Source organism: Strix aluco, chromosome 23 (assembly GCF_031877795.1).
Source record: "Strix aluco isolate bStrAlu1 chromosome 23, bStrAlu1.hap1, whole genome shotgun sequence".
NCBI classification, from domain to species: Eukaryota; Metazoa; Chordata; class Aves; order Strigiformes; family Strigidae; genus Strix; species Strix aluco.
The window spans coordinates 7795991-7815865 of NC_133953.1; the positions used below are offsets into that span (position 1 = coordinate 7795991).

The window sequence follows — 19875 nt, forward strand, 5'->3', positions numbered from 1 at the left end:
GGTTTTAATCCCGCAGATTAGGTCTAATGTGGGGCAATTTGGCAAACTGTTAATATTAAATTACGCCGCAAATGACGGGAGCTTCCCCGATGCTTAACGTGATCTCGCTGCGGTTTGCAGCTGGACGCCGTCCAAGCCTCGATAAGCCCAGTTTTTGCTGTTTTTCAGCCCCATCTTGGTTTCTTGGTGGCAGAAGATGACGCGTGGAGGATGCGCCCAGCGTGCAGGAGCGTTTCGTCCCGCTCGTGGCGCACGAGGAGGCCGGGACCCGTCGGGGCCAAGGCGAAGGCTGGGCAGCGGGTCCTGCGGGACCCCTCGGGGCGAGGGCGAAGGCTGGGCAGCAGGTCCTGCGGGGCTGCGGAGCAGCGGCCGGGGCGCTGCAGCCCCCTCTGGGTGGGTGCGTGAGGGAGACCAGCGGGTGCACGGGCCTGCGGGAGCAAAGCGAGCGGGCTGCGCGCAGGACGGGGTTGCGAGGGCGCGGGGCGGCACGAGCGTGTGGCTGAAAGGGCGCAGGGTTGCACGGTTGCGGGGGTGCCCGGTTGAACAGGCACATGGGTGCAGGGTTGCAGGGTCACAGAGTTGCAGGGGCACAGAGGTGCAGGGACACAGGGGTGCAGGGACACACGGTTGCAGGTTCCAGGGACACAGGGGTGCAGGTTGCAGGGTTTGCAGGGTCATGTGGCTGCAGGTGGCAGGGAACAGGGGTGCAGGGTCACACGGCTGCAGGGACACATGGTTGCAGGGACACAGGGGTGCAGGTTGCAAGTGCCAGGGTTTGCAGGGTCATATGGTTGCAGGTTGCAGGGTCACATGGTTGCAGGGTTTGCAGGGTCACATGGTTGCAGGGACACACAGTTGCAGGTTGCAGGGTCACATGGTTGCAGGTTGCAGGGTCACACAGTTGCAGGGACACAGGGGTGCAGGTCTCAGGTCCCAGGGTTTGCAGGGTCACAGGGGTGCAGGTTGCAGGGGCACAGCGGTGCAGGGACACAGAGGTGCAGGGTCACGGGGGTGCGGGGACACACGGTTGCGGGGACACACGGTTGCAGTGTCACACGGTTGCAGGGACACAGGGGTGCAGGTCGCAGGGTTTCAGGGCCAGGCGGTTCCGGGGGTGCAGGGGCCGGGTGCCGGCGCCCCCCGTGTGACGCGCGGAGCCCCGCGGCAGCGCGCGCACGTGCAGCTCCCCCCCCCCGCCTCCCGCTTTTCTCCTTAAAGGTCCCGCAGCGCCGGCCCCGCCCGCACGGACCCTCCGGCCGCGCTCCCCGCTCCCCGCCCCGGGCCAGGGCAGGGCGGCCCGGCCCGCGCTCCCCCCCCCCCCGCCCGCCGTTGGTACGGTCCGCGGGGCGGGGCGGCCAGGGGAGAGGCGGCGCCGCCGCCGCCGCCTCCTCCGACACGGGGCGCCGGTGGGAGCGGGGCGGGGAGGGGGGGAAGGAGATAAGCGGCGCGGCCGGGCGGCGTTGGATGGAGGCTCCCGTCCGCCGGGTCGCCCGCTCCAGCCTGGAATGTCCTGGGGAGCCGCCGCCGAGCGGGACCGGCACCGGCACCGGGACCAGGGAGGGGGCGCGGCGGCTGCTGCCGCCGAGAGGTAACGCGGGCGCTTCCCGCCGCGCGGGCGCTGTGAGGGGACGGCGCGGAGGCGGGCGGGGCAGGGCAGGGCAGGGCAGGGGGGGGACACGCAGGTGGCGGCGGCTCGGCGGCCCCTGTCAGCCCCGGCGGGGGGCGGCGGCTGAGGGCGGGAGCGGGGGGGGGGGACGCGCTGTGGCGGCACCTGAGGGGACGGAGCGCGGCGGCGGGCGGGAAGCCGGACCCGCACCCCCCACCCCCGGGGGCCGAGGCGGGACCGGAGGGGCTGCTCGTGCTCCGCTGGAAGCCGGGGCTCCGGCGCAGGGTTTATTCGAACCATCTGACTTGATTTTTTTTTTTTTTGTGTGTGTGTGTGTGTATGTGTGTGTCCTCGGTCTGTGAGACTGAGCGGGAGAAAAGGCTAAAACCGAGCCTGTGTGGAGAGCGCTTTGGTGAGTCGGAGAAAAAAAATTCTTCAGAGCGCAGTTTGCCCTGCTCTGCCTCCGGTCTGTTACTGATTTACGGTCTTATTTCACAGTGAAAGTTGCTCTGACTCTGCGAGATTTGTCGTTAAAACGCTGTGCTGTTTGAAGTCGCCGCGGCGATGCGGCGGGGGATGGACTTGGGGTCGCGTCTCGCCTCTGAACCGTCCTAAAATTGATAATCCCAGGGTTTGCTTTTAATCCGCAAAGGTCACTTTCTCCGCGATTAGAGCGGTTGAAAGTCAGCCCCTAAAGCAAGAGGTGGTGTGCGATGCCCGAGGACTCCGGCTGTAAAGCATCGTGACATCTTAACCCTGGTTTTCTTCTTTTTTTTTTTTTTATTAAGGCGCCTCTATCCCTAAAGCTATCTGCTTCTTGAATTTTAAATCACTTCTGCCTGCTTTGTCTGTCTCTTTGCCAGAAAAAAAAAATAATAATTATACAGTTGCTGACTTTCAATGAAAGAACTTTCCAGCCAGCTATTGCATGTTTTCAATATTGATGCTTTTAAACCAAAAGGGAAATGTTTTTCAGACGTGACACACAACTTTCAACTGTTAGGCAGAAAACAGGCGATGTTTATTTTGCCCCTGCCTCGTAACTTTTTAAAGGATTGGCGAATGGGTAAATGTGATGGCTTTATGTAACTTTTTTTTTTTTTACTGCTTTCCCCAAATGATTTGCTGCGTCTGTGTGCTCGGAGGTTTCTGAGAAGGAGTAGCCGCGCTGAGCCTGCGGCTGTAAAACTGTCAGCTCTGAAGGGGTGTTTACTCAGTGAGTTGTATCTTTCACACATGCACCAGAAATACAATTTACTAACCCAAACACCAGGGTTGTCACTCCGCAGCCACTGGTCACTGAGGTGACTGGGAGCGCGTAAACTTTTATTCTCTGGGGTTTTGTCGTTCGTGGCCCGGCGTTTTCTTTGAACAAAGCAGGTAATCCTGTTGTGCTGGTGCTTAAAGCCGAGCTCCGTGGAGCCGGTTTGCTTTTCTGCTCGTCTCCCGCAACTCTGGTGTTTTGACAGTTGGTGATTTATGTGACGTACTGCCTGCCTGTAACTTCTTTAAGGAGGAAAAAGTGCTTTTGTAATAGTAGTTGCTGAGGGCAACGGCCCACTCCTTCGTGTTGCTGTATTCCAAAAATTCTCGCCTCGAGTAGCGGTGAACGTTCCGCAGGGTGATTTCTTAACGCTTTTCTGTTAAACTTGATATTATAAACCCTAATTACAACCAGCGTGCTTTTGTTCCACCAAGCTCAAACAGGCGGCGAGCGCAGCTTGTGTGATTCAGATGCGTCGAAACCAAACCCTCCTTTCTTTTTTTTTTTTTATAGCAGTTACAAGCCTCTCTTGTGGGGAAGGCTTGATAACAGAGCACTGCTCCGTTAAAAAGAAGTAAACATTTTCCTTTAATCCCTTCTCCAAAACAAGAGGGAAGCCTCCAACTGGCTCGGTCTACATCCCAGAAAAATCCACGGGCTAGTGGAGCAGCCGTAGAAACCCGTGGCTGTCGCTCAAAACTACGCGGTTACTTAAAGCTCGACTTGGCAGATCAAAATACCGAGACGGGATCTGCTGGGTTACCTGCCTGCTTCATATTAAAAGGTTTGGGTTTTGCGTTTTTTTTTTTTTTTTCCTCCTCTGAGGGGTAGGAAGTAGGATGGGAACAGCTCTAGTGGTGAGGGATTAGTAATTCACCCGAGGATGAGCGCGGTAGCTTTGTCGCTTGGATTAATGCGATTTACACCCTTAAGCTGCCCCGAGCACTTGTCAACAGCCCTGCCTGTGCGTGCAAGGTGAAGTGCGGGCAGGTGGGCTGCTCCTGCCTTGGCAAGCTCTGATACACCACGGAAAGCAGCTTGGAGTAGGGCTTTTTGCAGTTTTGGTTCTTTTTTCATCCTTTTTGGGGTTTGGTGGGACTCCAGCTCAACCCGGTGCTCTTTGCCTGCCAGACCTTCTGGATGCTGGTGAGCGGGGTTTGGGCCGGGACTCCTGCCTGCTCCCTCTGCTGGCTTGCTGGGATGCACTGGGACTAAACTTTGTGTTTCTTACCCCAAGACTGAGGGGGGAAAAAACCACGTAAGGAGAGGCCTGACTCTGCCACGGGGGCAGATCCCACCAGCGCTTTCATTATCTCAAGGTGTGCTGTAAGCCCGTAAACTGAGGCTCCTGCTTTCTTTGGCTCACTGGCGTGCCAGAGGAATAAGGCAGCTGTGCTCCAACTTCAGGTGATGTCAGTTGAGGATTTTAACTGTCAGAGCTTAAAAATACACTGACTTGTTTAAAGACTGCTTCTGCAGATGGTGGAAATTGTGAAGCAAAGCAATTGATTCGCTCGCGTGAGCGCCCAGCCGTACCGGTGTTCGTCATCTCATAAATCCTCCTCTGCGTATCCCCCGAGCAGACCTGCTTTGCCGAACGAAGTCCCTGGTTGTACCAAGACCCCTGAAACTAATTTGGTGGCTGCTTGCGATAAGACCGTTCAGTGCAAGACCAGCAAAACTTCAGCTGCGGCGCTGAAAAGCCAAACTGGGAAGCGTGTGTGGGTTAAATAATTTTGGGGAATAAAGGTGTTTTCTGACGCGGTGCCTGATGCAGACGTGCGTGTGGCCAGTCGCACGGCACAGTCGAGCCACTGCTCCTCTTCACGTGGTCACTGTTGATGTGACTGATGGCGTGAAGGACCAACTGCTTTGATTTCACCTTCCCTGGGAAGTTGATTGCGGGGCTGGGGAACACAAACACGGGCAAAATGACACAAAAATGCGTTTTGTTTCATGGAGTTCATGTTTTTTGGCTCAGATCCCACGACTGCCCTTAAGGCTGGGTGACAGCTGCGAATTTGGTTGCTGGTGAACTTGGTGCCAGTGAGGCTTTGAAACCTTTGGTTTAGTCCCAGAAGCCCTGAGTCTGAGCAAGTCTTCACCCACAAACCTGTTGAGATCTGGTACTCCAGATAACATTTTACACGGAATCGCTTTAATCGGCGTGCTGCACGCAGCTCAGAAACCTGCTTAACGTCTTTTGTTAGGCAACATCTAATTATGGAATTTATTGATACTGTAAACTTGACCTTTATATGTAGAGTCAGTTTTTTGTCTACTGCTTTGCTTACAATCTGTTGACTAGCGAGTGGTTCCCTTCAGCTGAGTCACGCTGCTTTCCTACCTGCTGCAGTGTTTTTCTATCAGTTTTCTGGTTTTCCTCAGTGTTGCAGTGGGCCAGGGAGCTTCTGAGCTGATCCCTGCCTGCAGCTGGGGTGAGACTATTCCAAAATACTGGCTTACGGAGCTTAAAATCTTGTAGCAAGCAGAATTGGTCAAACTTCCTCTTCAAGTGGGGATTTCCAGCTTGTCTTGCAATCCTGACTCTTAAGGCTTGTACGTGGGGACCAAACTGTGTTCTCTGTGCATTTTTTTTTTTTGCTATTTTGATCTAGTTTAACAGGTGAGCTGGTGCTTGGTCTGCTCTCCAGGCATATTCCCTTTCCCACTAGCATAATGCTCTCCTGAAAACCTCCCTGAGCAAGCCCTGGTGTTGCACGGCCCATTCTCCCCCAGTGTTCACTCTGGGATAGTGTTTGTCCTTGGCAAATTCAGCAAAAAAACCTCTTTGCTGCGTTACTTGGGGTAACGAGAGGTCTCCAGCTACCCAGGAATTGTTAGAATAGTTAGTTTCCTCTGCGTGTGTGTGTGTATATATTTTATTTTTTTTCCAGTTCAGTGTTCTTCCAGCCATTTCCTTGGTAGATGGCTCAGTACAACTTCCAGGACTGAGTGTATTGTAGTTTTCCACTAAGTTTCCCCAGCTCGCTTCTCCCTTTCCGGTGCAGATGATGATTCTCCAGTGACAGTTATCACTTCAGGGTAAAGTGCTGGTTCAGCCTTACTAGGGATTGAGACTTGTGCATCCAGACCACCTGTCTTTTCCATTAAGCCCCTGCTTGCTCTTTCTATGTGGGAAATATCTTCTGTCTTTCAACAGGAGGGAAAATAATCATGCAAGGTGGGTTGTTTTCCCATTTCCCATACCTATGAGATGTCTCAGAGCTCTTCTAGCCAGGTGGGACTTTATTATTTTTTTTTTCTTCTTTTCCCCCCTCCCCAGCTCCTTGGGCGCAGTTTCATGTTACAGCTCAGTTGGAGGACTCGCTGCTGCAGGAGGTGGCAGGTATGTTCCTGCCTCTTCCCTGCTGTGGGAATCCAGTGGTGGAGCTGCCGCGGGGGGAGTGACTCCAGCTAACCCTTCAAAAAAAAAAAAACCAGCCCTAAACTTTCCGCTGGATCTTGCCCCGCAGTTATAGAGTTGCTAAATCTTCCACCCCGATGACTGGGGAGGCCTCTGGGGGCTGGAGGGGTGTGTTGGGGGGGGAATGGCCCCTTTTTGGCAGCAGCTGGCTTTTAAATTGGCTTAGCTGTCTCATAAAACTGCGCTCTCAATGCTGCAGCTGGGCCAAGAGCCGGTTGCCTTGCGGGGTGGGGGGGTCTTGCTGTTTCCCCCTCCATCTCCTGCCCCCTGCCACTCACCAGAAATGCCCGATTAAACCAGTTCAGCTCACTAAAACGGCAGGGGGAAGGAAAAAAAAATAATCCCCCTAAACCCAGAGCAAGATAAGCTCGGTTGAAATATTTTCTTCCAGTTTGGCAGCTGGGGGCAGTGCCAGAAGCAGCGGGAGGGCGGGGGGACGGAGACCATCCCTTTTGGCAGCGGCCGGCTTTGGGCTCGGCTTAGCTGTAAGGTGAAACCGCACCCTCGGCCTCACCTGTCTGTCTGATCATGCCTTTGATTTATACCCTGGCTTTTGCTGTTTAGTTTTCCCCGCAGACTTCAACCATTGTATCTGATAATGAACCAAGCGGTTGAGCCTTATTTGTTTAATTCAAAGACAAGTTTAATATTTCCTACCTCGCAGACGTACAAAGTCTGCCTGCCTCGCAGACCTCGGTTTTCCTTGCAGCGAACCCATAAAACACCAAAGTACACCAGAGGAGGGAAAGTGCTCCTGCTGTGAGCGGCCCCTTGTTGAAAAACTCTGTGGAGGGGCTGGGCACCGCTGGCTTAAATTTTTGGGGTGTTTTGGGGGTGTTTTGGCTTTGCAAAGGCAGCGGTGGGCTGTGTGGTGCTGGCTCGCTCCACCTCACCTCCATCGTGCTGGGCTGCCAGCTCTGGTCAGAGGTGGGCTGTGGGGGTCTTCTCTGCCCCCCTTTAATCTCAGGTGAAGGGAAGAGGGTTTGCGAATGCCTCTAATTGCCCTGTGTCCTCTGCTGAAGCACTGGAGGTCGATCGGGCGCTGGAGGTGTCCTTCCTCTTGGCGAGTTGTTGTATTTTGTGTAGACGCCCCGTGTCCAGCCTGCTCTAGCTGGAGATTCCCTTGTTCCTGGTACTGGGGGTTTTCATTTCCCAGTCCTCACTGAGTAAAACAAACTGTTTATCTGGCTAAAAGGCCTCACTCTAAAGAATCTTTAAAGAAATCATGTTGTTTTTACACCCCAGTTCAGGAGGTGACCCCCCGGTGACTGTTCCTCTCGGGAGGACGAGTCCCACCTGGGAGCTGCAGCGAGGGAAGAGGACAGTTAACGTGGCCCCTTCTGAAACAAACTGAAGATGAATCTTCTGGGCTGAAATCCCCTACTTGGTTCCAGTCTGATCCAAGCTAGGTTTTCCCAAGTAAGGTTACTGTTATCAGGTGATTTTTTTTTTTTGTTTTTGTTTTTTAATTTTCTTTTTTTGCTTCTTGTTTGTTAAGAGTTGATAGCTCGGCCCAAATAAGGGTATGAGAGAGGCTGGTGATTTTCAGGAGGATCCACAGACAGTCAGTGCATGACTTGTTGCCTTTATCTCTGAGATCAGGAGATTCCTTTGCAGTGATGGATTAATCCACTCTTGAGTGAATAATATAACCGAGAACAAGTAGGAGCCAGCGCTCCAAACAGATGATTTGTTTAATACGTGTATGCCTCTCCTCCCCACCTCCCCCTCTGAAAAGCTTCTTTCTTCACCGTTTCATTCTGCCTGCCTCCTGAAATCTCCCAACAACCTGCGTGTGCGCCGGCCCCCGTACCGAGGGAGGGATGAGGCTGGGGCTGTGCCAAAGGCCTCTGGTCCCAGGTGGATGGGGAGATAAACCCCAGCTCTGCCAAGCCGGGGGGAGGCTCGGGTTGGAGAGGGTGCCTGCGGGCTGCTCTGGCCATGATGTCACCTGTCTGCTCAGGCCATGACATCATCACCCGTCGGCGTGTACTCCTTACCCCAGTTAGAAGCAATGCTGGTGCTGGCATCTGCCGGGGGGGTGAGCTTGCAGCTCTTGGTGGCAGTGAGCGTCCCCCAACACAAGGCAGCTCTGGGTCCAGGAAAAAAGTTGTATATAGGAGCTTGAAAATTGGGGATGGGGGAATGAACTTCTTGGGGATAAGGAGATGGCAATGGGTGGCTTAGAAGTAGAAATATAATCTTGAAGATGGCTTTTTTTGGTCGTGCCTGCCCACCCAGCTGATAGCTCATCTGCAGATCCACAGCCTTTTGAGCCGGTCGGGGTTGCTCTGGAGCCACACACCAAAGATCATCTCCCAGCGACACGTCCCCGTTATCACCCACGGTCGGATAGGAGGCTGGGAAGGGAGCTGCGCAACTTGGCGATGGAATTCACGTAGCGAAATCTGTTATCATCCCTGTGGATATACTGGGATAACACTTTGGCAGCTCGTAACCTGTGTCTTATCGCTTTAACACCTTCCAACACGTGAATACTGTTGATAGGCTCAAAGAGGAGGTGAGGTGCAATGGTTATAGGTGTCTGCGTGGGTCCTCCCCTCTGCTCGGGACCCCCAAATCTGTTGTAGATTTACTCGCTCGCTGGCAAAAGCTCTGATAGGTCAAGTTGGTGAAACTCCTCAGCTTTGGCTTTCCTGAGTTTTGAGAGGGCTGGTGTTCTTGCACTGATCCGATCCCCGTGGGGTGTGGGATCGGAAGCGCTAGTGACAGCTTTCAGCTGTATTTTGGAGAATTTCTGTGCTGTGTGGGGCAGAGATAAGATCTTAAAACCGGCATTTCCCCCTTTGGATAATGAGTTTTGCTGGTGTTGGCTGTACGTAATTTCTGGTAGCTGAAGAGTTTTGCTGTGTAATGTTCCAACTCCATGTAGATTAAATGTATTGCGGCGTTAAGCTAAACAATAGCATGTGGTTTTCCTTTATTTCCCCCCTCCCCTTCCCCGTGATGAGAGCTCACAAAAGTTTTGGAATTACGGCTACGTGTGCGTATGCTCAAGCGTAGGCTCAGATTTTCATAAACCTTGCTGAGGGCTGTTACTTCTGAGGAACTATTTCACATTTGCAATAGCTTCAGGAAATCTCTTTGTTTCTGAAGAGCCTTTTCCGAAGGTGCCTTTTGGTGTAGCACTTGGATACTTGTTGCCTAAATCCTTTGCAGTGACAGTGTATCGCAGCTTGATGGAGGTTTGAGGCTTCTCTAATAAAATGCAAGCTAAGGAGGAAAACCCTGAGGGGTTTTTGGAACAGAAGATGTTTTCTGTTCCTGCCACTAATCTTTGTTGCAGAATGAAATAGGAATGTATACTTTAAATCTTTGTCAGGGTGTAGAAGGAAGCTGGCAACGGATGTAATCAAAAATGTTATTATCAAAACTCTCTAAATATGTTGAAATTTCAAGCTTAATGATATCATTTTCAATTCAGCTATTCAGACAGAGGCATTATTTGGGTGCAAATTGCACTTTCAAATTGCTGCACGAGTCGGGATCAGCCGGAGATGAGTCTAGGAGCGGATCATAGATGGTGGATACTGGCTTGTGTCTCTTGGGCTCTGAATCGCCGTAGGAACAGCTTTCTGGTGAACTGGGTGGCGGCATGAAATCGAGGCGCAGTTTTCTCAATTATGGGCTTTTGAGCTGAGCACTTAACATTTTTCCAAGCTAGTGTGTTTGGGATTGCTCGTGTGTCACCCACACACACGGCGGGTATGTCTATTCAGAGTTTGTCTGAAACAACTCTTACTGATTGCAGTGAAACGTAACGAAGCAACACCAGACCCTACGCCTGGTAGCAAAGACCTTAATCCGCCTACCTGGTACGACAGGAGACGTTCAGTTTTCCAGCCTTAATCTTGTAGGTTGGAATAAGGGAACTGCAAGTAACCCTCACCCTTCCGACCCTTCTTCCTCGAGTGGTGAGGCTGCAGGTTGAGGATGTAAAAGAAGCTGAAGTCCTCCTCAAGCCAAAGGTGTGAAGCTGTTTATTTTCACCCTGGAAATGTATATATTGCAGGAGGCAGATGCTAGCCTGCTTAACCTAAGTGTTCACTACTTATCTGGGGTCTGGCAATTGTACGAGTGTTGTCCCTTCTAATCCCCCAATATTAAAAAGTCCAGGCACCTTTCTCTGGCGAAGTCTGAGATTGCTTTTAAAAAAAACACACGGAGAGAAGCCAACAAAAAAAAAGAAATATTCGCTTTCTTTGCCAAGTTTAAATGAAGACTAATGCCGTGGTGCTGCTTAATCTTGTTTTTCTTGCTATCTGATGGATGCTAACGTGGGATGGATGCAATCCCGGCAGCCGGTTATCTTCGCAGGGCCCCTCTGTGTTGCTGAGCTCGGCATTAAAGTCTTGTGGGGGAACTGACGTGCTACGAGGAGTCTCGAACCTTCTTCCTGCCTTGCGAAGCCGCGGCAGCAGTGTCCCTCCTTCCTTTGGGAAGGTGTCTCCTGGAATCCCCGGTCTGCCGTCGAATGTCTGAACAGAAATCCTGTTCGGCGAAGCAGGATGTGTCTGTGCGAGTGGAAACAGGGCGCAGTCAGGTTACCCTGGTGGAAAATTCTCCCTGGTACCCGTGATGAAACTTAACTACTTTCCTATCAGTCGCTCGTGTTTGAACCGGTTCTGCTGCCGTTACCCTGACTCACGGGAGGAGACTGAGGGCTCTGACTCAGGAACTCTTTGAGGTGGTGCCCCCGACTGCCCCGTCTGTTCTGGGCTGGGGTCCCAGCCTCTCGCAGGGCTGAGCCGACGGCGCGGCATCACCTCGGAGCTCGGCCGCAGCAGGTGAAGCGGCAGAGCTGGAGAAGCCGAACCCTCGGGCTACGCTTTCGTGATCGTTGCTGCCTCCTTCCCTTGGATCGACGCTCTCCTTTGGCTCCGCTGGTGCTCGGTTGTGCAACGCTGCTGAGCAAACCCAACCCAAAGTCCCCCTCTCCTTCCCCCGTGTTCCGCTACCCCTCGCCTCGCATGGGAGCCAGGTCAGTTTGTTGTAGCAAACCTCCCCTGACTAACATGATTTTCTCCTTTTTATTTTCCTGTGTAGCTGTCACATTGAGACAGCTTTTATCTGGGCCTGAGGCGAATAGGATTGTTTTGCTGGATGAACGCGTCAGGACTCCTTCCCTCTAGGTTAAAAAGCGTGGTTTTACCCCAGAGTTCGGACTTCAATTTTGAAACCAGGTTTGACCTCTTGAGCGTGGGGGGAGGGAGGGGAGGAGAGCAGTAAAACCGAATTACCCGGTTAGCTTACTGTAACGCCGAAGGACGAATTGTTCGAAGGCTTGTTTTAATCAGGGGAAGAAAGGACGGGCTCTCTCCTGCTCTCTCCCTCAGCTGTCGCTGGTTAGCCGCTTTGCTTTTTAATAAGCGTTGTGCTCCTGCCTGTCTTGCCCCGGAGGCTGGGTTCAGCAGCGGCGCGCGTTGGCATCGCACGTGACGGCGCGTGCACTACTGGAAAAGGAGGGGAAGCAGCAATTGCAAGTGGAGGACAGCGCTTTTGTTTAGGAAACCGAGTCAAAACGGATCGGTTGCTCTGGTTTGTGCATGATTTCAGCCATCCGCAGGCACGGTGTATTCTGAAGGGTGACTAACGACTGTGCTGTAACACACAGGCTTTGCTCTCGGTTCCAGCGCGCCTCCCATATCCTGCAGCCATGAGTTCACAGGCTCCTAATTGCCTATGATGTAAGACAGCAGTAGATGGGGTTGCTATAAATTCTGGCTGCAGGTGTGGATTTAATAGTTGTGCTTCCCTTTAAGGGCTCACGGATAGCATGGATCCCTGCAAGTTGCAACAGACTGAGTTGGACTCGGGGTAAGGCAGCTAAAAGAACCCATTTTCCTGTGTTTTTTAGAGCTGTTGCTTGCTGGAGGCGACCGATGAACGAGGTGTCGGTGTTCATCTGGAATCGCCTCGGAAATGAGCTTGCTGTCCTCTGACAGCTCGGCCGTGGTTGCTCTTCTTTTCCTGAACCTTCTCTCACATCAAAACCTGTCAGGTGTGAGGGTGCTGCTGGACACGGACCTTTGGGCAACATGCGTGGACACAGACTCCTCTGTCTGAGAGTCTGGCAGGTTTTTTCTGATGACCAGAGCAAGCCTGTGGTTCTAGGCCTTTTTTAAATTGAGTTGATTCCAGTTATAGGAACTGTAGAGAGGTTATAAACACAGGGGATTGTCCTTGATGCGCAAAATCCAGACTTTTTGGAGGGGAAAAGACACAGCCTGAGGCAGTACTGGAGCTTGCTGTGGCATGTGCAGGTGTAACTCGGATAATTAGGACAGCGAGTCCCCTAGCTCACTTGAGAAAATGGGCACGTCTCACTTGGAGTTGGGTTTTGTATGGTTTTTTTCTTAATTTTTGCCTACATTCTTGCAGTTCAGCGTTTATTAAAGATACTGGGCTGGTGCTTTGGAAGCTGATCTGAGGCCTCGCGCTGTTAGAGCACGAAGTTCCCTTTTGTGGACGTCCATTCCTATCCCCTCCTTCGGGCTTAGCACTCCAAGAGCTGAAACTGCTCCCTCATCCAGGTGAAAACTAAACCTCATTTTATTTTGGCTGGGTTTTCAGCTGGATCTGCCAGCAGATCTGACTCACTCGGTGGCCGCACGATGGTTGGTGCAGATAGGAGAATGCAAGCCAGGTCCTGAAGGAAGGTGTTACTGCCCTCCTCGGCAGCAGCCTGTCTTTAAATTGGCTTAAACTGGTTGCGAAATCTCATTCTTGGTGAAAATCACTTGGTTGAAAAAGTAAAACAAACGCTTTGCTTGAGGATCGGGGCAGCCCTGCAGGAAGGGGCGGAGAGGGGGGTGTTTGCAGAAGGACCCTTGGAGACGTGGTGGACGGTGAGCAGAGCTGGCCTTGGTCGTACGGCGGTGCGACAGGATCGGGACAGGGGAGAAAATGGGACCGTGAGGCAAAGTAGTGCCCAGCCAGGAGAGAATGACGGCGGTGAGGTGTGGGGGGGCCCTGAGGAGCAAAGGGTGAGAATTTTGTATGTATTTGGTCTGCTCTGATAGAACTGTTAGACTAATGATACCTTCAGATCCCTTGGGGTCTAAAAGCCCTTATTTAGGCATTTAAGGATAATTGCAGCCCAGCAGAACTGTATATTAGGCTAATGCTCTATTCTTTTTCTTCCCCCGAGGCTAGAAGAGTCAGAAACCATACCCACTTCATTAGTGTGGCAGCAGGGGGACTGCCTCAGCTTTTTTTCTGAAGTTAATAATAAAATTAACCTAATTGTTATGCCTGTTTGTGGGTAGGAAAGTGTGGCTTCTGTGATTTTTTTTTTTTTTTAATTTATTTTTTTTCCCCTGATGTGACCGGCGCTGATACAACAGGGTGGGAATCCCAGGTCTCCCCAATCGGAGCACGTACGAGGGTCGATAGCAGGCCAGTGACTCAGGAGTGTTTTCAGCTGCGTGCTGCAGAGGCACAGTACACAAACTGTTAAATTTTCTTCCCTCGGCTCACAAATCCATTTCTTCAGTCAATGCCAAAGCATGCGTTCTTCTATCAAGACCATATGTACGCCAAAACTGAGGTTTTAAAGTCAAGGTGTTTTTGAAATATTGGAGTGCAAATTAAGTATCTGAGTAATCTTAACTGTCTTCTAAAAAAAAAATCTCTATCAGCCTCACATATAACTCAAAGGATTAATGGAAAGTTAAACTTTGATCAGAGTCCAACAGCTGATACCAACCATGAGCCTTTCCAGGCCTGAAAGCAAAATAGAAAAAAAAAAAAAAATTCCAATGAACAACTCAGCAAAAGATCTGCTCCTCCATCTTTGAGGCAGGCCAACAGTTTGGTCATGTTTTTAGGCTAATACTTCTATTTTCCTCAGTTGCTTAATGTCATCTTGTGTCACCTTTGTCCTGTAACGCTGGACCTTACCTGTAACAGGGTTTGAGTAAATAGCTGACATTATTTAGGATGTTTTATAGCTCTGGAAAAGACACATAGGCCTTGTTATTAAGGAAGGCCATCAGGGCTTCACGTCCCCTGTCCTTGTGGGAGCTCAGTCACCGTCTCGTTTGCTCAGTGCTGTTTGTTTTTCCTGCCGTCTGCCACCCTGCGCAAATTTTCAGTCTCTATTTTGACAGCAATAATGTGCCATTCCATTTGATATAAGGTATTTTATCGCCCCCATATTGCTCTTGGGATTCATCACCGATTCATGGGGGGGTGGAGCAAGCCTGAAGCTTCGTGCGCCCTCATGCAAGGCTGCTTATAAAAATGCACGTTATGAAAAAGAGTCGAAATACCAAAGGACTCACGAAGTGGGAATAGGTGTAGGGAGCGCTTGGGTGCTGGCTGAGCACTGATTGATTTGGAAGCTAGGCATGGGTGGGGGCAGACATTTGGAGGCGTTAATGACATGCAAGGCGAGGACTGCAAACGTTGCGCAACTCCAATTTTTCTCCCTTAAGTTGTTACGATAAGGATCTAGAAAGTATACTTTCGTTTGTTTAAAACATAATAAATAAATACGAACGTAACATCAAAGGATGCTTCTTCTTGTAATTTTTAAATGCCTTTTCGTTTGGTTTGTTTCTGTAGGTGCCTCTGAGTGTGTTTCATTGCATTCTGACCTGTTTATATCTTTCACACTTGGTTTATAGGGTCACTGTCAGCAAACTGGTTTTGTGGGGTTTTCCCTGTCAGAGTTTTTAGGATAGAGAAAATACCAGGCTTTTCACCACTTTGTTTTCTAAAAGCACCCACAAAACCCCTTTGAAGTACATAACTTTATTACTTACGCTCCTGAAATCCTGTCTTTTGCGATGCCATAATTCTAATACAAATGCCTAATTACGGTATTATTTTTTTAAAAAAAACCCCTACTTATGTAAATGCCTGGCTCCTTATCTCCATTGCTCGGCTTCCTGTAATTTAGTAACACAGAAACTGCAGTTTCAGTGCTCGAGGTGGAGAAGAGAGTAAAACAGGAGCACTTGAAATTTTTTTTTTTTAACCCAAGCTGTGATTACAGCATGACTTTTTTTTTTTCCTCAGTGCTCGAGCCCTCTCTTCAGAGCGTAATTAGGAACACATTGATTCTTATTGCAGCTGGCAGCTGCTCGCTATTGCCTTTTTCAGCTTATGACCCCCATAGTCCCGCTGACCTTTCCTGGGGTTAGTCGTAGGCCCTTTTCATTGTGATGGGCTAGAAGTGGCTCATGTGGAGTTGATTATTTCCTTGCTTGTCTGGCCTTTTTGGTGCCATAACTCCAAGTCACTTCCATTTTCTTCCCCTGCTTTTGGCTGACCACAGTGAAAGGAAATGCTTTTGCTGGCGACAGGATCGGTTTGCACGCTTGACTGACTCGATTGAGACCCTGAAAAGGGGGGAGGGGGAGGGTAATGAACACTGTAGGTGCTGCATTTGCTTTTTAAAGGTTGATGTTAATGATTGAGTGGTCATTAAGCATTCATAAAAATGAGGCTTCGGCAGGCCTTTTAGCAACCTCAAACCTGCGCGTTGGCATTAAAAAAAATCCATGCGCCACATCCTTCACGTACGGCGGCCGCGTCGGTGGGCGAGCGCGCCGCTGCGCATCGCTCGCGACTACTTCGAGGCTTTCCTGGCTACCAGAAGACTCGGGACTAAACCGGGGAGGTTCGTCCGTAAAGGCGACGGGCAGACTCGGTTGCTGCCGGGCTGCTCACCCGCTCCTCCCCAGCACAAAAAGCTAATGAAGTCTATATGCCAGCTGTTACACTCATTTTGCCAGACCCCAGGAGGACAGCATGAAGACAGTCCGTGATCAAAGGCTTTGGAGATCACTGAGGAGCCGAGCTGCAGGAATGTCTGATTGCTTTCTCTTGGAATGCCACAGGCTTCAATACCTTTTTTTTTTTTTAAGGTGTCTTGGTGTGAGATTTAATGATCTAACTGGGCTCGCTCGCACTAAAGGCACAGTGTTTTAGTTAATTCGGGGGGTTTTGTTTGCTCTAAATTTAGGTGCTTTGAAAAGCTACGATTTTTGCACTGATGGAAACAGTCTTGGGGAGCAAGTTTAAATGAATTTTTTCTCACTAGTTCTGTAATAAACCAACCTAGGGGAAAAAAAAAAAAAAACAACTTGCCATGCTTTAGGTGTTAAATCACATATAGTATTATAAGGTGAGGTTGGATTAATGTGACTTTGAGTTGCTGCTGTTTAGGAAAAATACAAAATCTTTAGTATCCAGAGCTGTTTTACTCCAAGTGAAAACTGTTGTCACGTCTGCAGTGCTGCCCTGAAGCAGCAGCTCTCTGTCATTTTTTCCTAGGGCTTCTTAGCGAGGGCCGTCAGCTCCTGGAGGTGGAGTGGGCAACCTGAATAACTCCCTCTGTTCCCAAGCGTGCCGTTTCCTTCCTCCTCCTCCTCCTTCCCCACTTTGCTCCGGCGTTTATAGGACCCGGTGCGTTTGGCTAGCGAAGAAACCCTTTCCTCCTTTAGCCTCGGCATGCTGAATGGGCTCGCTGAAGGTCGGATGAGTTTTGGAGGGGAGCGATGGAGCAGGAGCAGGGTTGCTGTTAGATCGGGGCGAGGCGGTGGCTAAATGCCTCTGGTGTTGGCTGGCTTTTGGGAAGGGAGGTCCTGGTGGTGTCCAGCTGGTCTGAGATGGCAGGAAGGTGATTCAGGGAGCTAAACCAGCGGGAGCAAAAACTATCAGAAAAGGAGGAAAAAAAAAAAAATGGGTATGAGATAATGCTCTTTTTAGTAGTGACTCTGCCCTCAGCTGCAAGGGTGGAGATGAAAAGTTCATGGTCCAGTGAATAAGCAGGGCAGGTTCTCAGCCCTGTTTTGAAGGACACGGGATCCTCTGAGGCTGGGCACGCATGGCAAACAGCATTTTGTCATCTTTTAGAGCGTAAAACCTTTTTGGGGGGCAAGTGTGGGTAGGAGTGAGTTCATTTGGAGGTGATAGGTTAAGTTAGTTACACTGAAGGGACCAGACACGTGGAGCCTTACACTGAAGACCGCTGGCTTCTGGAGAAACAGCGACAAGCATGAAGCTTTGGGAAGAGGGGAGAGGGTCTCTGCCAGGGCTGTGCTCTCTCGCCATGAGGAGTGTGTCTGGGTCGGAGGTGAGAAGCTTGCCTGGCCAGGCTGGGGCCTGTGTCTTCCCATCTCAGCCCAGTAGGATGTCTCGGTATGTCCCACGTGCCGAGGGCTGCTCCCTGGCGCGGGATGGCCGGTGTCCATCCTGGTGAGATCTTCAGGCCTCCACAGCCGGGTGATGGTGTGCAGGCTGCCCTGCAGAACCTAGCCAGCACATTCTGGGGCTGTGGTGACAGCCTGGCTGTGGTGACAGCCCTGCTCCTGCGCTGGGAAACTTCTCTGGTGCTCCTAAAGGCATTAATTAATAAGTACCCTTCCCCTCTGTTTGGAGTTGGCTCTAGTGATTTATTTTACTTGCCTGTAGATGGCATCCGGAAGGTCGCAAGGCTGAAATTGTGAGCTGTTAGGGGAGGGGTCCCTTTTAAAAAGGGTCTGCAACAAATGAGACGCACAACCAGAATTATTTTGTCTTCAGACGTGCTCCATCTTATCTCCAGAAGTACCAGGTACCCATTTCTGGATGCCCCTGCACGCACAGTGCGTTTCCGGGGGATGAGCGTCCGTTGGAATGGTCGGGACGACTCCTCGTGGCACAAGTCCGTTATCTTCCTCGTTTCCCTTGGTCCGTGAGCAACAAGTTACTTTTGAGCTGACAAGGAGGTTGAGTGCTGGGTGAAAATAATTGGAAGATGACTTTAGATGCAGATGTCTTGGCTTTCTGGTATGTTGTGGCTTTCTGGTATGTGGCACCGTGGTCTGGAGAAATTACCAGTGGAAGTGGAAAGGATGTTTTCCTTGATCCATGAAAACCATGTCCACCTCTATTCAACCTTGGATATTAGTCTTAATTTATATGAATAACTCTTGTCACTACCGTTTTATTTTAAGAGGCTTGGAAATAGCCCATTTTCTTAGTGGCACCTCTTAGTTCAAAATAAGGTTGACTGTTTGATCTGCTGATGGAGATTCATTCTCTCGAGGGAGGAGTAGTGAAGAGTGTGCAGAGGTGTTCCTGGGTGAGCTCATCTTGGAGGCTGAGACACTTAAATGGAGCCACCTCTAACCAAAGGCTTTCTGTTCCCAGTAGGTCCCCAGTGACTGGTCCTTGCTGTCAAAATGGGAGTTTATTGAAATGATGGCGAAGGGGAAGAGTCCTATTTGTCTAACCCTAAGGCCTTTTAACACTTGGATATGTATTAATGCAATATTGAAGAGGCAAAGTTTCTCTGCTGGGTTTCTGAAGACCCCAAAACTACGAGCTGTGGTCTTGCCCTGTTCTCTGTACCTAGCAAGAGGCTTCTGTAGTGACACCATCTACAGAAGAAACAGAAAGAAGCGAATATTTTTGGGTCATGTGTTGGATCTCCTCTTCCCCCTGTGTTCCCATATCTACCGGCAAATAAGAGGTTTCTGCAGTCCCTTCAAAAGTGGATGTTAGAGAAACTTTCCTTGGATGCCCGAGTGTTGTTGCTGAACAACGCTACTTCAATTCAAGTGAACATTTTTCTTTTTTTCATCCAGTCAAAGAACTTTGGTCTTTGCGGCTTGCTTTGTGTACTCTCTGCTTTACAGTTGATTTTACCACTCCACAAGCCTGCGAAAGCCAAACTGGTAGGTCAAAAGAGGAGTAGCTGTTGACACTGGCAGCTAGGAACATGTAAAGAGAAAGATAAACAGAGGGAAATCAGAGACTGGATAAAGTAGATCTCCAAAGATAAAGTTTAGTTAAAGATAATGAGCTGGCCTTGTTTAAAAAGACAGCTGCAAAATAACCCAGTAGCTCCATGTGCTGGGGTTAAAGTTGACCTAGAATATACGTTTCATTGCTTTTCATAAATAAATAGTCGAGGGAAGATTTGGCAAAAAGCAACATTGCCCCCCGCCCCTCTTCAGCAAAGTGTTTGATGTTAACAAGTTCTCTGGGTGTTTACTTTGTCCTCTGCACTCGCTGGTGGAGCAGCTCTCCTGCCCTTGAACCGAGTGAGAATTCAAATAAACCCAAACGCCTTCTGCGCGGCCGGTCTCTTCTGCCATCTGCCTCTTACCAAAACAGCCCCGGCTGTCGTTGGGAACCAGCCTGGTCTGCAGGATTACCGGGTCTTCCCAACAGCTGAAATAAATTTGCCGGATCAGATAAAACTGCCCAGGATGGGAGCGGGATGTGACAGTGCTTCTTTCAAGCTGTCATTCTAAGCCTGGAGTCCAATTTGCAGGGAGAAGTAGCAGTAAGCAAATAGCTCTATAAAATCTAGAGTGATTCTTATTATTATTGGAGCCTTTTCCTGATGCTTGCTTTGTGTATATATCTTACAGTGATGTTCCGATGATAAAATACTGTTATTTTTAAATAAACCATGGGAATAATTTTGCTGTTGATATCTGGATCCGACTTCTTGGAAAGCAAATGTCTCCGAGTGCTCAATAAACTGGGACTTCTTTCTGTCAAGCATATGTATTGTTGCACTTGTTTCCGTGCGCTGCCCTGCCAGTAAAACTC

General features: G+C 50.4%; 1 protein-coding gene across 1 annotated transcript in view; it reads left to right on the forward strand.

Annotated features, from left to right (window-relative positions):
- Nucleotides 1–1423: 1423 nt before the first annotated feature.
- Nucleotides 1424–19875, forward strand: part of CDON (cell adhesion associated, oncogene regulated) — a 56949-nt gene continuing 38497 nt past the window's right edge. The window contains exon 1 of the mRNA XM_074848929.1: nucleotides 1424–1588. The gene's annotated coding sequence lies outside the window, so the exon portion shown is untranslated. The remainder of the gene's footprint in view (nucleotides 1589–19875) is intronic.